Genomic DNA, 20678 nt, shown 5'->3' with positions numbered 1-20678 from the left:
AATGTTTCTAAAGCATAAATTCTTTGTGTCCTGGAGGATCTCCTCTTCGGACCTCACATTCCGCTGCATTTGAATGGTCCCTCAGGTCTTGGCTTCAACTTCAGCTCCCCAAGAAGCCCTCCCGGGTCACTTAGCCTACATTACCCCCCTGTCTTATGCTCTCAGTGCACCTTGTGCTTCTCCTTCAAAGCACTTTGCATCCTCATCACTACTGAATTATCTGAAGTTATTTGTGTAAGCACCGCCTTCCCTGTAAACTAGACTGTAAGCTCCATGACAGGCCTTCCTCACCATTATCTCTGTAGTTGATGTAGGAGAGGAATAACTTCCTTCAGCCCTTTTAGGTTCTATAGCTGGACCTAAGAATTCAACTGACATAGAACATATTAACAAGAGAAAAGTATAAAAATTTTATTTAACATTTTTACATGTGCACAGGAGTCTCCAAAAGGAAAATAAATACCTGAAGAAACCATTAGGCTCAGAATCGTATATACCCTTTAAAACAAAGAGCAATACATGGTGGGGATGTGACAAGACCAAGGAGCTTGGGCTAGGGGTAGTAAATTGTGGGCCAGTGACTAGGAACTATATGGAGGAAATGAATGGAAGGTAAGTGTTATTTTAGTAGGTTTGTTTGCACAGGTCCATTTTGGCTTCTTCTCCCAGTCTCTGATGATAAGAATGTTCTTCTTTTCCTGGTGCAGGGAGAGCACTTTTCTCAGGAAAAATTTAATGACTTGCTTTTAGGTAGAAAGGGGGAGTTCACAGAGACCTTCCTGTACCTGCTGTTTCTCAAGTGTCTTCAGCGGAAAATAATCACTATGTGAAAGTGATATAATTGGGGGTGGCATGTTCTGAACCCATTCATAGACCCTCAATAAATATTTGTGAACTGACTTTGAATGATTAGAATACCAGAGAGGCTCCAGATTCAAGGCCATTTACAGTGAGACTTCTCTTTAGCTGACTTCCCTGTCTGAGACCAGGGCAAAACCAGATTCTCCTGCGCTGTACACCTGCCAGGATTTGAGCAGCCTGAGGACCCGTGTCGATGGTTTGGGAGGAACGTGGGTTGGGGCTGTCGGAACAGCCTCTCAGAGGAGGACTCCCACGGCAAACTCTACAAAACCAGCAGGAACCAGAAGCATGCCCAGGAGGCAAGGGAACAAAAACTGCAGCAGTGTGGGTGAGTTTTAGATCTCAAAATGCAACTTGCTGCCCAATGTTTTGGGAGGAAAAGTAGGTCACCCTCCTCACTCAGTCTGATGACATCCCCAGGCCCTAAATAAAGGGGAAGGAGGAATTGTGTGATCTCTGGCGTCACAGGCTGTGGGCAAATTTGGTCACGCTCAACTTTAGGAGAAGTACCTGCCCCATACGCCCTCATTCTCAAGAGTCCCTACAAAATCAGGGAAAGATCAGTCCAGGCCGTTCAGCCTGTAAGTCTTAGAGAATCTTCCTGAAGCAAGAGTCCTTTTGAGCACCGCCCAAGCAAAAAGGCAGGACCCAGACTCCAGACTGGCTCCCAAACCCTCCATTCTAAACTTGTCCAATTAAGGAAGGAGAGTTCTTTCTCTGGCATGGGATCACAGGGTTTTAAAGGAGCAAGTAAGAAAGAGGGAGAGATTGTGGAACGCCTTGGGCAAAGCGCTGCATGAAACTCAGGAAAAGAGGGGTCCCTCCAACTTCCCCAGCCCTGGGAGAAACGAGAACAAGATTGAGAAATGAAGACTCGTCTCTAATTTGGCAGGCAAAAAGAAAAAAGAAAAAAAAAGTCCCCCTTTGCCTCCTGTTCCTCCACGCTCACCAGGATGTTTAGTCATAACAGCAGGGCATACTTCCACCACTTCTCCTTCTGACTGAGAAGCTGAAAGTAATATTCACCCTGGTTATGATTTGGGGACTTTACTGGGACAGGGCTGAGATGATTAGGTGCTGGATTATCTCTTCCTGGTTTGCAAGAAATGATTATTAAATATTCAAGAATTTTGTAAGCCATTGTTAAACCACGGTGAGAGTATTTACACTACAGAATTAGGCATCTTACAAATTAGGGTGTTTTTTTTTTTTTGAGAGCTGCTTTACCAGCACACACTGCATTACTCACGCAAAGGGTTTCCACGTGGGAATTCCCACCTGTGCTCAGGAATTTTTTTCGCTTTCCTGTTCCTGAGTCCTGAGAAAAGTTGGTTGAGAAATTGGGAAAATCGGATCCTTGAACCCAGTAATACCCACGATGGGAAATAAACATACTACTCACAATGTATCTCTTAGACATTTTTCCTACTTATCGCTAGGATTTCAGGGTGGGAATTACCATCCGTTCTTCACTTTTCCGTTCCCGAATCCTGAGAAAAGTTGATTGGGAAACGGGGAAAATTGGCTCCTTGAACCCAGGTGGTTGGTAGTATTGGCCGTCACTTTGTGGAAATGATTCATCATGGAGAACAGAAAACAGTTTATATCTCAGGATTCGGGAATGGGAAAGTGAAAAAAGATTCCTGAGAATGGGCCGGAATTCCCGCCTGGAAACCCTACTCACACAGGAGCTCTGAGAGGACCGGAGACGGCAGGAGAGAGAGGGTGTTTGGTGCTTTCCCCAACATCTTTGTCATGTCCTCCTCTGCTCTCCATATATTTCCTTGGGGTCAGTGCTTTCTCTGTAGAAACACCTATGGATTCCATTCCAACACCATCAGAAACGTGAAGAAGTTTACTTTCATCGCCCCTCTGCTAATGGACTCCAACATCACAACCTCCAAGAGCAGCAGGCCCATTTTCTTGCAGAAAAGAGGAGAGAAAGAAAAGCTGAGGAAGAGTCTTTAACGGCAACAAATCAATGGAAAAGTAGATAAGGACAGGCAGAGAATCAAGGATTGGCTTCCTTCAGATCCACCAATAGAATCGGTGAGCCATGCTTGCCAATTAAGGCCATATGTGATATTTCTTACATAAGTGGATCCCTCTGCTTTAGATTCATCTTCAGAGGTCAAAAAAGGTTGAAAGGAAACAAATTAGTTTCATGAAAAGTATACTAAATGAGACCAGGATTGGTATAGAGAAAGGTTCTTAAACTGTACTGAGCTGGCCAACTAGAGGATGGGGTGCTTGCAGAAACACAGATTTGCAGGACTTTCTCTGAGAAATGTAGACTCTGGAGGTCTGCAAAGGGGGCCAAGAACCAGCCATTTGAACAGCCCCCCTTCCACCCCATCATTCTGCTGCTGGTAGCCTGAGGTCTGCACTTTGTGAAACTTGTCTGAAGAGGTTCCTCAGGGGGCATTTTGTAGATGGTGGGCTGACTCCTGAGTGGGACCCTGCTCAGTGCCCAGGCACTGCCTTGCCACAGCTGCTGGTCTTTAGGATTTGTCCACTGGGACGTGTGGGCCCAGCATTGTGCTGGGAGGTATGGGAATGGCATAAAAATACAATAGAACATCCCATTTCTCACCATTGCCAGTAAGGAATGGGGTGGAGCTTGGGAAAGGTAGTCCTGAGGCTCTGAGAAGAGCAGCTGGGATGCTGTTGCAAAATCAGTGACCTCTAAGAGAAGGAGAAACACCCCCAGGTCTCAGCTTCCATCAAGCTCTGCCACCATCTGCCCTCTAGCCCTGGGAGAGTCAGAAAGGGGAGCATGGCAAAGCCCTGGGTGGTAGCCTCCATCTGCAGGAGGCCGGCTCCTCTCTACCCAGATCATCCACCTGCAGCCAGAATTCCCCCGAGCCATGGCCAATGCAGGGGCAGCCTCCCCATCCGGGATCCTCCTCTGAGAATCTAAGGATGAGAGTGAACTTTTATTTCTCAGCATAAGTGCAAGGAAGCCTTTCACTCGTGGGCTCAGAGAACCCTCCAGAAACTACTGAAAGCCATCAGAAGTCTGTTTTTTCTCGTTGGAAGCACCTCTTAAGAATTTAGATTTATAAGGCCTGGCAAACTTATCTGAAGAACTCAAATCCATTTGCAAAGATGAGGTGGAAAGGGACTGTGGCATTCCACAGATGGGCTCATTCTGGAGAGAGGCTACTGATCCACAGTGCTCCCCCTCTACCACCTCCAGGACAACATCCCATTCCCCACTAAGATGGCCCAGCCCTGTAAGAGGATGTCATTATAACGGAGAGATAGAAAAGATGCCAAGCTTCACTTCTGCCCATATTACACTGTGTCATCACAGGAGAATATTCTACTGCAGCCCTTCCTTGGCTGTGCTCTCTATATTTCTAAGCCACTTCCTGTTTCCATTTCTAGGTCATAAGATAGGCTTACAGTTGGTGTGATTCACTCAGCCAGAAGGCTCTGCTATTATCTCCCCTCGGAGACCATTGCTGTCTCTCAAGGAGGGATTAGAGGGTGTAACTTAAGGACAAGATCTTGATTCATTCTTAGGAAAACACATAAACTGTTCTAGGCCTTTCAGGATGCTGCATGCCTAGGCCCAGAAGCGTGGCATGCTTGGAAAATCTGTGACTCTCTCGGTTTGCATTCTTTGCTGTGCTGATGACCAGGTCCTCAGTTCCCTGGAGGAACTGGACAAGTACACTTTTTGAAGACTTTTTGCAAAGACGTCACTGGAAAACTTGTTTTGTTGCCAAGGGAACAGGCCTACCAGACAACCATCAGGCAATAGCTAGTAGTCCCTGAGGAAGACGTGAACAAGAAGCCATTCAAAAGCATTATTTTCTAGGAACTAAATTTCAAAACAAGGGGGAAACCACAGCTCAGACGTGAGCTGGTATTCGACAACCTGGGTTCACTTAAAGATAGACAAGAACAGCCATTGCACAATTCTATCCCCTTCCTTTCATGATTTCTAAGCAGTTTATTCATCCTGACTTCTACCACTCATTGGGAAAAGATTCTTCCAGTGGAACACTGAGTACTAAGGACAAGGCACTGGATGATCTGACTAAGTCAATGTGCCAAGTCAGCATCAGGCTGCTATTTTTGTCTCCCAATTTCATTCTCTGAGTATTCTTTCTGTGAAACGTATTGTAAGCTAGAACACACCTGCGATGGCACAGAAAATGCAGAGCTCTAATCTTTTCTCCTTGCCCCAGAATGAACCATGTATTCAAGATGATGCTGGGGCCAGGGCTTGGGACAGGGTCCCTGCAAGGATCACTCATGCTGCAGACACAGGCACATCACATCTTGCACAGCAGGGAAGGAAGGGGAAGTGGGACCAATAGGCAAAGAAAGGCCCAGAAACTCAGGCCAGCCTAGAAAATAGGACTGTTGTCCTGAAAGCAATCTGAAATGCAGAGTCTTGGCTCTAAAGATCCTGATTGCAATGACATCTTCAAAGAGAGAAAGAGGTACTCAGAGTCTAGTTGTGCAGAAAAGCAACAATGCCACATGCAGATCTACAGAAAACAGAACACAAAAATTGTCATCCTCTTAATTATAGAGTGTGTAAGGAAATAGGAGTTCTCATACCCTGATGATGGGTATGTAAAGTGGAAAAGTTTGATTGGTTGGCAACTTGGTAATGTATGTTTAAGGCAGAGACAATGCTCTGTGTTCACCAAACTGTTTTCTTCCTGTACACACAGGAAGACTACATTTCCCTGCCTCCTTTGCAGTTAGGAGTGGTCATGTGACTGAGTTCTTGAAAGGTGGGCAGAGGAAGTGATGTGAGTTACTTCCAAGCCTGGCCTTAAAACCACCTGTCCAAGTCTCTATTCTCTCTTTCCTCTCTGCTCTTCCTCTCTCCCTTTGCCTTTCAGCTGAAATCAGAGGGTACAGTGCAGAACTCCAAGGCCCTGGCAAATGGGGAGTCATCATATGAACAAATCCTGGTTCCAGACGACTGAGCAGAGCACCCTCCACCCCCAACCAGATGACCTACATTGAACCATAACATAAGAGAGGGAAAAAAAAACCTTTATTGTGTTAAGCTGCTGAGATTTTGGGGTGTTTGTTACAACATTTAGCCTATCCTGACTGATGTAGTACCAAAATCCTTAAAAATGTCCATACGTTTTGACCCAGCAAGTACATTCTTTGGAACATATACTAATTAAGAACAGTCACTATAGTATTGCTTATAACAGCAAAAAAAGAAAAAGGTAAACATTAATCTCCAATAATAGATTCTTTAAATAAAATAATACAGCTTTGCAAAGCAATATTAAACACTTAGTATCATTAAAATGTATTTACTGACATGACAAACTTTCATGATATAGTGTTATATGAAAAAGAGCAAGGAACAAAACAACATAGAAGGTATGACCCCAAAATCATTTATATGTGTGTGTGTGTGTATCTGGAAATGTACCAAAATAACAGTGATTATTTCTGATAATAAGATTACAGGTGGCTTCTTAAAAAAATTGTCTCTTTTCTGCAGTTTTATGCTTTTTTTTTTTTTTTTTTGCAATGAACATATAGTTCTTGAGTTAAAAAAATTCTTTTAAAGCAGCCTGCTGAAAATGGATGGGTCTCCTGTGAATTTGAAGGCTGGCCTTGCTGTCTCTGTGTATAGGTGTATTGTGTGCAAAAAAAACCCAGACCCCTTGGATGCACTGCTGGTAAGGGCTAAAACTCCACTATTCCTAACGTTAAACGTCTACTTGATCAGTTCCAGTGACAAACTGTCCTGGCTTTAAGGAAGGAAGTGACTTTTCCAGGATTTCCTCAGAGATTGATCTACCTCAAAACACTCTTCTTTTGGGGTCCTAAGTTGGGGGAAATGTGGCCACAGATCTCCCTTCTCCCAAGACAAGCTGGGTAATGTGGACCATACCCACCCTGCAGAGAGCAAGGCAGGAAGTTACACTCTAACTATAGGTTTTTATTCAGAAACTCAGCAGTCTCACCACAAAATACACTCAAGAGCCCTGAAGCCTTGGGGCCCTGACCTACAAGATCAAAGAGTCTTTTGCAATCTCTCCAAGTGAACTTTGAACAACAAGTAATGCTGCAGGTTTTTGTTTTGACCTTCCAACCACATGTCATGCCAGAATTAAGTTGTAACTCCAATTTCTTTTTCTGCTGAATTACTCCCTATGCTTTTCAACAGACCCTCACACAGAGAGAATAAGCCACTGAGGTTTCCTGTTGAAGAAGGTTCTTTGTGTTCTGTGAGGAGACCATATATTACCATGACCCAGGTATAAATTTTGTGTGTAGTAGGACAAATCTATTTTATTTGAATTCAATGTCTTTTTGGTAAAACATGTGTCCCCAAACTGAAGACATGTAAGGAAGGCACGACTAACTTTTAACAGGAGGTCCTGATGTACTCCATCAGGAAAAGGGGCTTCCCCTGGAGCAAATGAGGACCAAAGCCTGAGAGCCTGAGAGTGCCTGTAAGAAAACCTTAGTAATTCTTTTCTATTCTTTTCTATGACTCAAATCCTACCTGCCCTTCAAGGCCCAGCCAAAGAAAGTACTCACAAAGGCCTCCCTGGGCCAGTCCACCCACACCTATGTCTTTCCTTTCTCTCCATATCCCTTCCCAGTGAAAAGGCTGTGTCATGCGATATGTGACCTGAGTGCTGTGGGCTCTGAGTGAAAACCTGGGCCAATGCAATCAGAGTCACGTCAGTGTCTTGCGTAGAGTTGCTCAGGGTCCCCATCCACTCAGGATCTCAGCCCGTTGAAGATTCCTCTTTCTCCAGGTACTAGGAACCTAACAGACAATAGTAGTAGCAGCTAAACACATAGGTGTTAGAGCTAGACTGTTATGTGACCTTGAGCAAGTCACTTGTTTTCTCTCTGCCTAGTTCCTCATTTGTAAAATGGCCTGACTAGTTGTAAGAATTAAATGAGAGAATTCACATAATGCACTTCAAACTTAAAAATCAGTGTTTCCATTTTGAAAAAATGGCCCCCAATTTCTTTGACACCCCTCCCATGCAGAAGTGGCGTTCTGTATCGCCTCTCCTTGAATCTGGTCTCTGAAGGTGCCTGACCAATAGAATGTAGGTAAGATATGCCACACCATTTTCCAGTTCCAAGCCTTCAGAAACTGGCAGCGTGCATGTCCTGTCTCACTCTTGGAACCCAGACACCATCCTGTGAAGGAGCCTGGCCACATGGAGAGATTTGATTTGGCAGAAAGCCCCAGCTGAGGTAAAAGCAAAGACGCTTTTGAGATGACTCCAACTGCAGTCCCCATCTGACTGTAATCATGGAAATCAGAGATCAGAAACCCTGAGCAAGCGCTGCCTAGCTGATCCCAGTCAACCCGCAGAACCATGAGCAATAAGAATAAAATGATTGTAACTTTTTTAAGTCACTCAGTTTTCTGGTCATATGTTATTCGGCAATAGATATCTGAAGCCTTTACATATTGCTTTAAGGAGGTTTCACATTGGTCCACGAGAGATCTTAGCCCTCATTTGCCATTTCTCCTTTGACACCTGGACACTCGGTTGTGCTGCTTCCCCCTCCCCAGCTTTGTACAGTCAGGTCTTCCCTTCCCCCTTCCTTCCATACTCTTGTAAGTATCTAAATGCAGCTGCAGAGCTGATTCAAGTTTTCTCCCCAAAGGACACTTCTTAACTCCCATGTTAATCAGTGCATTTAAAGAATTGGTGAGGAGGAAGAGTATTGCCCAACTCCACGATAGAACAGCTTCTTACCATTGCATGCTGCCTTCTTCTGTTCACGATTTTTTCTGTCTATGTTAGATCTTGTTTTTCCAAAAAGAATGTAAGTTTCTTGAGGGCAGGCACCCTGTTTTAATTTTATTTTTTGGGAAAATTTATTTTTGTGAAAAAAAGTGATCATAACTAATTGGAACCAGTTCAATCTGTGAAAAGCCTAAGTCCATGATGATACTTTAAAGGGGACAAATAGTCAAAAGTTTGCTAGAAAAAATTGCATTGTGTGATATGAGTCTATTGGTGCCCAATAGTCTGCCCAAGATGTAAGAAATATTTCACCTGCTAAGTTGATAATTGCAAAAATCTTGACACTTAGGTCTGGCACTGGAAGCAGTAATAGACCTGAAGGATATTCTGTGGCTGGTGTGGGGGTTGGGGGGGTGGGTAATGGCACACTCTGCACAATGGCTCATCCACAGGCTCTATCTGGAAGCACGTTACGTGGTGTCTCCTGCTCTGTGGAACCATTTCCATAAGTTTCTCTCAATTGCCAACCAAAAAGATTAACGTGCTCTATGACTATTGGTTTCTATTGAGCAATCCCATGCCTCTACCTCTGGGAGCACCTCCATCGTCCCCACCTCCAGGCTGGGTTAGGGGTGGCTTCTCTGTGCTACCACAGCTTTTGGTGCTTATTTTTATCCCAACCCTTACTCTGCCTTTCTGTGTCTGTGTACATCTCTCTCTCTCTCTCTCTGAGAGACTGACCTTCTAGAGGGTCTTCACAGCCATTTGTTTTTCTTTTCCCGCTCCCTGGCAGTAGCAGGACCTCCCCTTAATAAAGTTTTAAATGAGTAAATGAACTAATGAGTGAATGAACTTTCCACTAATTCCTTACAGGTTTCAACCAGCACAGACTACTTGATTTTTCCCCAATGTGCCTTCTGTTCCCTTGTCTCCGAGGGGACTGGGTTTTATGTGTTTCTGGAAGCCTCCCCAGTACACACAGTAGTATAGCAGTAAGGTCGGCTGCATAATTTGTAGGCTCCAGTGAAAAATGAAAATGCAGGGCCCCTACTTCAAAAATTGTTAAGAATTTCAAAACGGTAACAAGAGAGCATTATACCGTATGTGGGGTCCTTTTAAGCACCAGGCCCTGTGTGATTGCACAGGTCCCCCATCCATGAATCTGGCCAGTGTAGCACCTACCTGTTGATGGCATCAGCCTGGCATGCCATGCCCCTCTTTCTGGTAACTGTAGCTTTTATTTGTGCAACCACAATTTCCTATATATGTGGCATGGAGGGACTGCCTACACAGAGGTGAGCATGTGATCCTGGTCTGGCCAATGAGAGCATTGCATTCTCCTGGTCATGATTTGTTCAAAGATGGGCAAGTGATCCCAGCACAACCAATGAGAACCATACCTCAGAAAGATGTTTTTTTTGCTGGGGCTACTCAGGTGGCAGGAAATAAGCCTAGAGTGCCTGGGAGTCACCAACTGGGGAAACCCTGCTTGGGTTAAAGCTGATACTGAAAAACCAGAGCTGAGAAGATGGGGTGATGGGGAGAGAAATTCTTGCCAACATCATTTAAGTAGCTGACTGAACTGACCCTTTGGACTCTGTTTTTTAAATTTGTATAAACCAATAAATTTCCTTCATGGCCTAAGCCAGCTTACCTTGGGTTTCAGTCATTTGTAATCAAAACAGACCTGACAAATGGGTGGGAGCTTAATAAATACCTTTCAGTTTGAATAACAGACCAGCAGGGCTTGAAGGAATCCATTGTTTAGTTCTATTACTCATCCTTTGCTTGGTTCCATTTGACTTGAGAATCAGGGCAAGAAATAGAATAGCCCAAAGAGATTGTGCCTGGGTTATTAAAATGGGAATTTAATAGTACGGGAAGGACTTATCTCTTCCGCAGGCTCCCTGTTTTGTGTATAGAGGAGGTCAGGGACGAGGAGTATGGGGTGCGACGCCTCTTTGCTTGGAGATTTTAAAACAAAGTTTTTATGTTAAACATGTTTTACTTTGATAATATGAAAGAAGAAGAATAAAGTGTATTGTTTGAAAGGATTTGAAAAGATGTAACTCAGGCCAGTTTACCTTTCTGCAGATTGCTAGGGAACCAGACGCACAGAGTTAACTCTGACCAGCCCAGCCAGCCCTTCGTCTAAAGCTGCTTCACAGAATCCAGAAGCCCACGTGAGTCCTGACCTTCAGCACCCCAGCACTCAGCCTTCTGGCTCCTCCCCTCTCTACTCAGAGCTGCTGTGCCAAAGCCAGAGGGTCAGTGGGGTGTTTACTGACTTGGGCCCAACCACGCCCCACCTGCCTCCTTTCGCCAGTTTCATTTGGAGTCCTGAGCAAAGGTCTCAGGTTGCTGACTCCACTGCCAACAGCAAACATTATCTATCTTCTGAATGTGTTGGCAGGAAAACCAAATTTTTATATCTCCAGGCCAGCCAAAATCTGGAGGCCGGTGAACTTCCGTCATAATCTCATTAGCGTCATCCTTCACTTCTGCTCAGTGAAAGCCTCATCTGTGCTCTGCTCGACTCTCAGCCCAGCATTGCTCTCTGCACAAACCTCCCCCGACACACCACCACCACCACCACCTACTTGTCTCCCACTGCAGCCTTCCCCGAAAACCCCTTCCTTTGGGGTGCCGTCTTCTGTTCCATTGTGAACTGTCTCTCCATCTTATTCCCTCAGACTCGTCACTGAATACTTTATGCCTTTGTTGAAACTAGATCTTTCCAAGGATACTACCCTCCCTCGTGGGCCTCTCACAATTCTCAGTGGAAACTTCCAGTGCCTCTCCCCACCATCCTGGGAAAGTTTAATTCTCTAATGGCTGCCTCAGCCAATATCCTAGCATCAAGTGTGTTCACCTCCTCAACTTCAGTGACCTTTGTCTTCTCTTCACTTTATGTCCATATCCTATATATTCTCAGAAAACTCAGAACTGAAATGTTAAACTCTAGTATCCTTAAACTTGTTTACACACACACACACACACACACACACACACACACACACTGCCAATACCCCACATTCTGACTTTGATTCCCTGGTTACCAGCATTCATACTGTCAAACATCAGCATTTTTCTTTATTGAGACTTCTGGCCAATGGTGAGCTCCATTTCCCCCAAATTCATGTATTCAGCTGAGTGTATGTGTGTGCCAGGTACTGCCAGGCAAAGCTCATGAAGCTTCATTTTAGTGGGAGCTTCAGTTACCTACTGCTGCATAACAAACCTCCAAAACTTTGACTTCAAACAAGAGGATGTATTACGTCTCACAGTTCTCTGTCAGGAACTGGACCAGGGTTAAGTGAGGCAGATCTGCTGCTGCTCTGGGTGTCAGCTGGGATCACTCTCTCATTGACATTCAGGTATCGCGACATGTCTGTCACTTCGGTGCTCCCACACACACAAGCTTGGGCTCCCTCATAACATGGTGGTCTCAGGGTAGTTAGGCTTATTACATGCCAGCCAGCTTTCAAGAGTAAAGAAAACTGACAGGCCTCTTAAAAGTTAGGCCCAGAACTGGCATAGCATCCTTTCTGCTGAATTCTGTCAGTCAAAGAAAGTAATAAGAAGTCGTAGGCCAGATTCAATGGAAGGAGAAACAGATTCCACCTAGTGACTGACTGGTGGCCCAGCATGTGCCTGCACTGAGAGAAGGAACTGATGGCAGCTGTCTTTGGAGACTATCAACTACAAAGGAAGGAGACAATAAATATACAGACAAATAAACAGGACAATACCAGATAGTAATCAAAGCTGCCCATAGAATTGAAACAGGGTGATTTGACAGAGAACCACTCAGTAGCTCCTGTAGATTGAAGGGATTGTCAAGGAAAATCTCTTTGTTTTAAAAAGATTTTAAAGTTGTTTTAAAATTACAGCTTGAAAGAATTGACAGCTGTATGAGGATCCGGGCAGAAGGAAGAGCCAGCAAAATGCTCTAAATGGAAATGAGCTGGGCATGCTTAAGGAACAGAAAGAAGGATCAAATGTTAGGTGTGCAGACAACAACACAGTACAGGTGGAAACGAGGTCAGACAAGTAGGAAGGACCAGATCCTAAGTGCACTGTGGTAAGGAGATTAAATTGTATTCCAAGAGCAGTCAATGGAAAGCCATTGAAGGGTTTTAAGCAGAGGAGGGACGTGATACAGCTCACACTATTAAAAGGTCACCTGGCTGCCTTATGGGGAACAGGTTGTGAAGTCAAGTGTGGAAGCAGCAGAACCGGTCAGGGGGCTACTGTGGGAGCCTGGGCCAAGGAGATGGTGACTTGTTTGGCTGCTGGCTGTGGGGAGAAAAATGGAGATATGTTTGGGGGTTGGACCGTCAGGAAATGTTGAGGATTGAGCCTGTTCTGTCTTGTGTCAAGTCCCCTTCATGCTCGGTGATCACTGCAAAAGCCTCTTGCCTGTTCCTCACCAATGCCTCACATCCAGCTGGCCTTAAATAGCGCCTCAGAGTTTTCAAGCTTACAGTCATTTGTCACTTTAACGATGGGGATGCATTCTGAGAAATGCATTGTTAGGCAATTTTGTCATTGTGCGAACGTCACTGAGCGCTCACACAAACCTAGGTGGTCTAGCTTACTACACAGCCAGCCGATTGCTCTGAGACTACAAACCATGTTAGTGCACTGAATACTGTAGGCAACTGTAACACAATGGCATATCTAAAATAGAAAAGGTAAAAATATGGTATCAAAAACAAAAAATGGTCCACCTGTAGAGGGCACTTATCATGAATGGAGCTTGCAGGACTGAAAATTGCTCTGGGTGAGTCAGTGAGTGAGTGACAAGTGAATGTGAAAACCGAAGACATCACTGTCCTGTACTATAGACTTTATAAACACTGTACACTTAGGGCACACTAAACTTATAAAACAACGTGAGATTAAATCAAACACAAGAGAAAATGATGCAATCAAAAGACTAGGTAAAAAAATAAAATTAAAAATACAAATTTTAAAAAGATTAGGTAAACACGAGATGTATGAGGCCGTTGGCAGCATGACACAGCATACTATTTTACTGCAAACTTTTTTTGTAAGTAGGAGTACACTCTAAGATCATGATAGAAAGTATAGTAACCACATAATCCAGTAACATGGTCATGTATTATCATTATCAAGTATTATGCACTGTACAGAATTGTACGAGCTATATTTTATACACCTGGCAGCGCAGTAGGTTTGTTTACACCAGCATCACCGCAAATCCGGGAGTAATGTTACACGATGACATTAACACGGCTATGACATCACTAGGCAATAGGAATTTTCCAGCTCCATTATAATCTTATGGGAACACCGTAGCATTTGTGGTCCCATTATGCAGCACATGACTGTATTTTAAATTTAGTATCTTTGCATACAATGCTGCCCTTCATGATAGGCTCTGCCTCCCTCCCGACTTGGGCTCATTTCCAGTCCCTGCCTCATAGGTGCCCTTTATTCCAGCCATATCTAATTATTCAATGTTCCTGAACAACATCCTAGGTCATGATCCCGTGCCTGGCAGGTGCCGTTTCTTCTTCCTAAAGTATTTTCTTTCCCCACCTCCATTTGTTATCCAAAAAACGTCTATTCCTCCTTCAAAATCTAACAGGAGTCACCTCTTCCACTAAGCCTTCCCTGAAATTTCAGTTTTACTTAGATTTCTGTGCACTCAACACACAATACCATAGACGGCCAACTCCTGCTCTGTTTCTTCCAACTGACTGACTGTGGGTGCCTAAGGACTGGAAACTAACAGATTGTTCCATAAGTGAAGAAAGTGAGCAATTTAAGAGAGCTGATGCATGATTTGCCCTTGGAGTGTGAAAATGTACATTACAAGGTCAAATCACAGCAGAAAGATGGATTTTATAGGTCCCTTTACGGAGTTCCTCCCTCCTCCAAGCTGATTCTAGGAGGCTAGCCTCATCACTTCACAAGCCTTCAAGCCTGCAAGGGGGAGAACTTATGTTTCTCTGTGCTTAGATTCTCCAGAAAGAGTCTGGCCTCTGCACACACAAAGTATCAGCATCATTGCTGATAACAGTATTGACACCTGACCCCAGGTGACTCCAATGCACTTTAGAGGATAAGCAACACAGCTTGAAAACACTGCTCAAGCTTTCCCAGACTGACACACACTCATCAAGTGTTCCTCTTCCTGCACGCTGGGTCTCACCACAACTGCACGTGTAACATTTCCCAAGTAAGGACTCCTGTAATGAAATCACAGAGAACTGGCGTATTTAAAGCGTTGCCCAAAGAGGCAGTGAAAGCATTTAATCCCCAAATATCCCAAAATCAAGGGCACACCCCTTTTTTTCTCGAGGTCCCATGCCCTGTCTTGGTACCCCCTTTCTTCTCTGCCAGTACTCACCTCACAGGAGGTGTCCCCAACATGCAGGGTTCCCTGCCTCACCTGGCCTCTTGGGACCTGCAGTTCCTCTTCAGCCCTGTCTGCTTTTCTCCTGAGAACCTGCGCGTGGGGCGTGGTCTCCTCTCAGAGATGCGAGCAGGCGGAAGGGGAGGAGGTGGTGGCAGATGCTCTCAGAGGGTTCAGTAGAAATGCTTTAAATATCTGCCTCCCCCATCCTCGAACAGTGAGTGTCCTGTTCATTGTTGACCACCTGTTCTTAATGGGGTGGGAAGAGCGATGGCCTGGGAGCCAGAGGCCTGTTCTCACAAGTGGCTCTGTTGAATGTCACCCCAGGCAGACCCCTTTATGGCTCCGAACGTCTAGTCCTTGGTCTATAAAAGGGGGATAATAATACTGTGTGGGCCACCTCACTCCTTCCAGAGGGGATCTCCACTGAGCCGTGACTGTGTCTGGGTGTGGTGCCGCTACACCCTCTCTGCGGTTCCTCAGCCCAAAGAACAGAGCAAAGTCCGGGTCTTCCCGTCATTTTTCCCTGCTGCCATGATGCCATGAATGTTCTCAAGAGCATCAACACCACCAAAAAGGGAGGCAAACGCCAGATTAATAGGCCGTGCTCCAGAGTCATCCGGTTTCTAACTGCGATGGTGAAGCATGGTTACACTGACGAATCTGAAATCGATTTTTGATCACAGAGCTGGGGATTTTTGAGAACCTCAGCAACACATTTAAAATGTGTGGGTGAAACCCGTATGGAGCCCCAGATTTGATGTGTAAGTCAAAGATCTAGAAAAATGGCAAAACAATCCGCTCCTGTCCCATCTGTTTGGTTTCATTATATTGATTGATGACCTTATCTGGCACCATGTGTGAACACACACAGGAGAGAAAATCCTGGGATTCTTTTTCTAGGGATGTGATACAGACATACAAATAAAATGTCTCAGTGGAAGAGAGAAAGAGGAAGCAGCCAAGCCTGGGTCAGCTGTCTGTCAGCTGCTGCTCTGAGTCTCAGAGCACTGGATGAGGAGGAACTCAATCCCTTGGGATCCACATGAGCGTCTAGATTGGAAATTGTCCTGGGGCAGCCTGGGAATGTGGTACTTGTGACAGTTCTCACTGAGGAGTGTTTCGGAGCCACTGGCATGCATAGAGAGACTGCAGGGAGCTTGACCCAGCAGAGGCCTGGAATTGCTTTAGCAGAAGAATGAGGGAACTGTGGGCCCTGGGGTTGGGGTTCTCACTGAGGACACCTATGGATCTTTATTACCTTTTACCTGCTGAGTGGCGGGCTGGAGGGAGCTATAAACTGGTATGGGCCAGAGAACACAGGCTTTTCTTTTGGGAATGGTTAGAACTCTTAGGCAGAAATGACGTTTTTGAAACTGGATGATTCCTCTCCTCCTCTCCCCCATTTTATTAATAACAGTGATTTGTGACACACCTACTATGTGCCATGCACAGTATTAGGCACTTGGCGTATGTCATCTTAGTTAACATGTTCTCTTCACAAAATTGAAAACGAGGCCAAGAAGCTGATGTGATTTTTAAAACCTAAAGTAGCACCTGAGCTCTGACTCCCAACTCCACGTCCCCCACTCCATCGGCCGTTCCCAAAATGTTCTTGGTGAGGGATAGTCTGGAGGGAACTTCTGTGGTCAAATGAATTTAGGAATGTTTGTATATCTGTGTCCCCTTTGGTTTCTGGGTGTTGTAAGCTGAAAAAACACAGAACACTGCATGGCCTGAACAGTGAAGAAACAATCCCAACGAGTTAGCGTAACAGTGTAAGCACGTCAGGGATCAAGAGCAGCTTCTTTGGTCCTTCTTGGCTTTTCCTGCATGATTCTAATATGACTGCGATAGCTCCAAGCTCATGACTACGTGTGGTAACGTCCAAAGACAGGAAGGGGCAAGTACTCAGCTGCAGCACGTTTAGATATCTAAAGCTATCACGATCAAGAAGGATGGCTTAGACCAGGGGTGTCCAAACTTTTTTCAACGGTTTTCACCAAGGGCCATATGCGGTAAAATACACAAACAGCCAGGCCACTCACTTGAGGTGAAGTACGATTGCCTCACCTGGTTTATTTAAGTAAACTAAATATATTTTTGGAATTTGCTGCGGGCCAATTAACAATGGATCACCAGCCATAGTTGGCCCGCGGGCCGCAGTTTGGACACCCTTGGCATAGACCAACCAACATGCCTTCCTGGCACTGGGAAGGAGCCCACAAAACATGCAGGTATCATAACAAAAAAAAAACAAACACACAAAAACCCATCCAGGCTATTTGAGCAAAGAAGTGGAATAGGGGATGGAAGTGGGTAGAAAATCAATGCTCTTTCACACCCTTCTGGGAGATTTATATTGCACATGAGTATATTTAAGGTTCTATATAGTAAAGAAACCCATTTCACTTCTTCTGAACCCAGTGCTTCTCAAACTTATTTTTCCTTGGAGTTCTGGTTAACTTCCTGCAGGCACGTTAAGAAAAGCTGGATCCCACCGTTCTGTTTGTCCTCAGTTAAGTGACAGTCCTGAGAGCTCTTGAGCACACGCAGTCTTGGAGCCAGACAGTGCTCTGTGCACACGCCAGAGAACAATGAGAACAGCTCGGTAATTTGAAGGAGCGAGTTTTCCTTGGCCCAATTAACTGGAAATAAAGGCAGGGGTTTTCTTTCTCCTGCAGGCTCCTTTTCTTTCTGACCATTCTAAATTAATAGGTTTAAGACATTACTTTTAGTTTAATTTCTTTCCACTAACCTTGCCACCAGGGAGGGAGAAAATGACAGCTTTTAATAATGATTCAAGACGGACCAATGGTTAGATCAAACCAGGACTGCATTTCCTCCCATTCTGCATGGGCAATGCTCTCCAACTCATTACTTAGCAAGCCTGTGGGAATGCTCTCCAACTCGTTACTTCCCTGTGGCCACTTCTCAGAAGTCAACAGCTGCCAGAAGCCTGGACAGCTGGCGGTCGGCTCTCACAACACGCGCAGCTCCACAAACCTCTCCCTTTTCTCTCTTCCTCCTGAATCTTCCGGTCTTCCCACCCCACATAGCCCCCTACACTTCTCCTCTGTATTTCTTCCCTTGTTGGAAATTTCTCACTGGTTTACAGAAAGGAGACCTTGAGGTTTCTCTGACGTTGATATTTGAATGAAAATGGAAACCCTACTGTAGCCCTCTGCTGAGGAAGCCAGCCTGGTGCCCTGATTCAGGCAAGTCCTCAGGACCTGAGCAGAGGAAGGGGTTTGGGCAGGCAGGAAGGCCACACTTTGAACTCAAGATAACCAAAATTCATGTTGATTTCGCAGGTATAACCACTGTTCTCTCTCCCGTTCATTCCTGGGTACTGCTGTGGGCTGGCCTTTGTTCCCATTTTTGTATGTGGGTCTTAAGAGGCGAGGCCATCCTGCCGGCAGTGGGAGGGAAGAACAGGCACTCTCAGCCTTCACTGCTTTCCCCAGAGAAGTTGTCCTGCAAGCTGGCAAGCTGAGGCCTCTGGGCTAGCAGTACCTGGTGGCAAAGATTGGGTGGGTGAGGTACAACTTGCTAGAATGACAGAAAAGAGCTCAGTTCATTCCACCTGCTTCATCCAGACACAAGAACAATGCAACCAACAAGCACCCATTGCAACACAGAGATTTCCTGGACCCTGAGTTACAGACAGATCTGGGCTGGTGCCTGCATCTTGTGGTCCCCCCCTTCACTCCCCAGTGTCTTCTTTCTCCCTGGACTCTCACTTCCTTGATCTCTGCATCCCCCGTTTCTTTTACTTTATGTCCAAAAAATTTCTTCCCTCCACCCACTTCTCTCCATTTCTGTGGCCTCTGCCAGAGGTTAAGTCACCCTCATCTCTTGCCTGGACTGGACAGCCCCATTTCCACTCTTTTGTGGCCACACCCATTCTCCCCGCCACCGCCAGTGTGACCTTAAAATGCCAGTTCTCTGCTTCGAACCCTTGGGTGGTTTCCTACTGGGCAAAGAACAAAATCGAAGCTGTTTACCCTGACCCCTCAATGATTCCCCTTCTATGTTTCTGCTCAGAGTCACTTCCCCTTCCCTATGGAGGGGGATGGGAGCAGAAAAACTTGAGAAAAGGTATAAGAAATATTTGCTTTAAAATAGCAGAGAATTGCTGCGTGGTATGTTCCTGATTTTTATTTGTTGAAAAACCTGACTCTGGCTCCTGTTAAGCTCAAGGTGGACAACGGAAAGACTTGGCGCCATCGTAGAATCTAGCATGCAGGCATTCAACAAGTCCGTCATTGAGCACCTCAGGTGCCGTCAGGTGCTGTGGAGACCAACAAGGCAGAGGAGAGGATTCGGAAGCACCAGTGAGGACGGCGGTTGCTATTTTATGTTGCAGGAAGGAGGAAAGAGAAGGAAAACAGCATGTTCCCCATCCTTCAAGGACAATTTCCAGACGTTGCACACTATGCCTGAAGCCATTGCTCAAAAGTTAGTCACACAGCCACACCTTGCTGCAAGAGAACATGGGAAATGCAGACTCAATTCTGGGAAGCCATGTGCACAGCTCTTGTGGGGAAGTGGGGTTTCATAACTGAAGATGCAGAGAATGGATATTGGGGAGCAATCTGCCACAACAGGGGAATGACACCAGTAATGGGGCAAATTGAGATCATGTGCCCCTTAATGTAATCCCCTGAGAAGAATCCAACATCATCTCAGTTGTACTCTTGTTAAACATACGTAGCATGACTCTAATCATGATGCAAAATAAATCCAAATTGAGGGATATGCTACAAAAACATTAACACCATCAAATACAAAAAAGGATGGGGGAACTCTTCTAGACGACAGGGACAGCTAAATGGAATGTGTCATCCTTGATGGGATCTCAAACTGAAGAAGGAAAAAACAAATATAATAATATTATATAACAGATCCATATTCACGTTGCCCTTGAAAAAAAATGAATGTGGACATATATTAGATAATATATCATTCTTACATTTCTTGAATGATATTATAATTATGTAGAAGATGTTCAAGCTCCTAGGTGATACACATTAAAATAGTCAGGGGAGAAGTGTCATGACTTCAGCAAATTGTTTTCAAATAGAGCAGGACAAAAATGTGTACGTATACAGAGAGAGAAAATACAGAGGTGGCTAAATTCCTAACAGTTGGTGAATCTGGGTGAAGGCTATGTGGGTGTTCACTGGATTATTCTGTAAACTTCTTTGTAGTCTGATCTTTTTTAAAACAAAAAGTTGGAGAAAATGGTACAGAATCCTGGTGACTCTGAGGAGGATGGATTGGAGGGAGGACAGTGCTGGGCTCAGGCGTGGCTGAATTAGGAAGCCCATCTGCTCGGGAATTGTCTCTGCATGCGTCAGAGCTTCTTTCTGCAGCGTGGTCTCCTTCTCCCCTGCTGCAAACAGTCTTTGTCCAGGCAGCAAGGCACATGGCCACCGGCCTCTCTAGATTCCCAGCCTTCCAGCTAGGAAACAGAGAGGAAAGAAGTGTTCAACTCTGTTTCAGCTCGGAAAATCCTCGGGAAGGGCTCTGATGGCCTCAGCTTGGGTTGTGCACCCACCTCTGGGTCAGAAAAAGGCAGGGGAAGGGAGCCCTATGTCCAGGACTCAGTGTCAGCTATGTATTCCAGGAAATGAGGGGAGGCCTGGGCACTTCCTGAAGACAAAGAAACCAGGAGGCAAAATCAATCACATACAGGGGGC

At 45.2% G+C, this 20678-nt stretch overlaps 1 long non-coding RNA gene across 2 annotated transcripts in view; it reads right to left on the bottom strand.

The window, feature by feature from the left end:
- Positions 1-20101, bottom strand: part of LOC141570560 (uncharacterized) — a 53367-nt gene extending 33266 nt beyond the window's left edge. For both annotated transcript variants that reach the window (XR_012494684.1, XR_012494683.1), the window contains exon 1: positions 14968-20101. This is a non-coding gene — a long non-coding RNA (uncharacterized LOC141570560). The remainder of the gene's footprint in view (positions 1-14967) is intronic.
- Between the last annotated feature and the right edge of the window lie 577 nt (positions 20102-20678).

This window comes from Rhinolophus sinicus, linkage group LG03, assembly GCF_036562045.2.
Source record: "Rhinolophus sinicus isolate RSC01 linkage group LG03, ASM3656204v1, whole genome shotgun sequence".
Lineage (NCBI taxonomy): Eukaryota > Metazoa > Chordata > Mammalia > Chiroptera > Rhinolophidae > Rhinolophus > Rhinolophus sinicus.
Note: the sequence above shows the minus strand (reverse complement) of the source record. Positions and strands in the feature narration are given on the sequence as shown.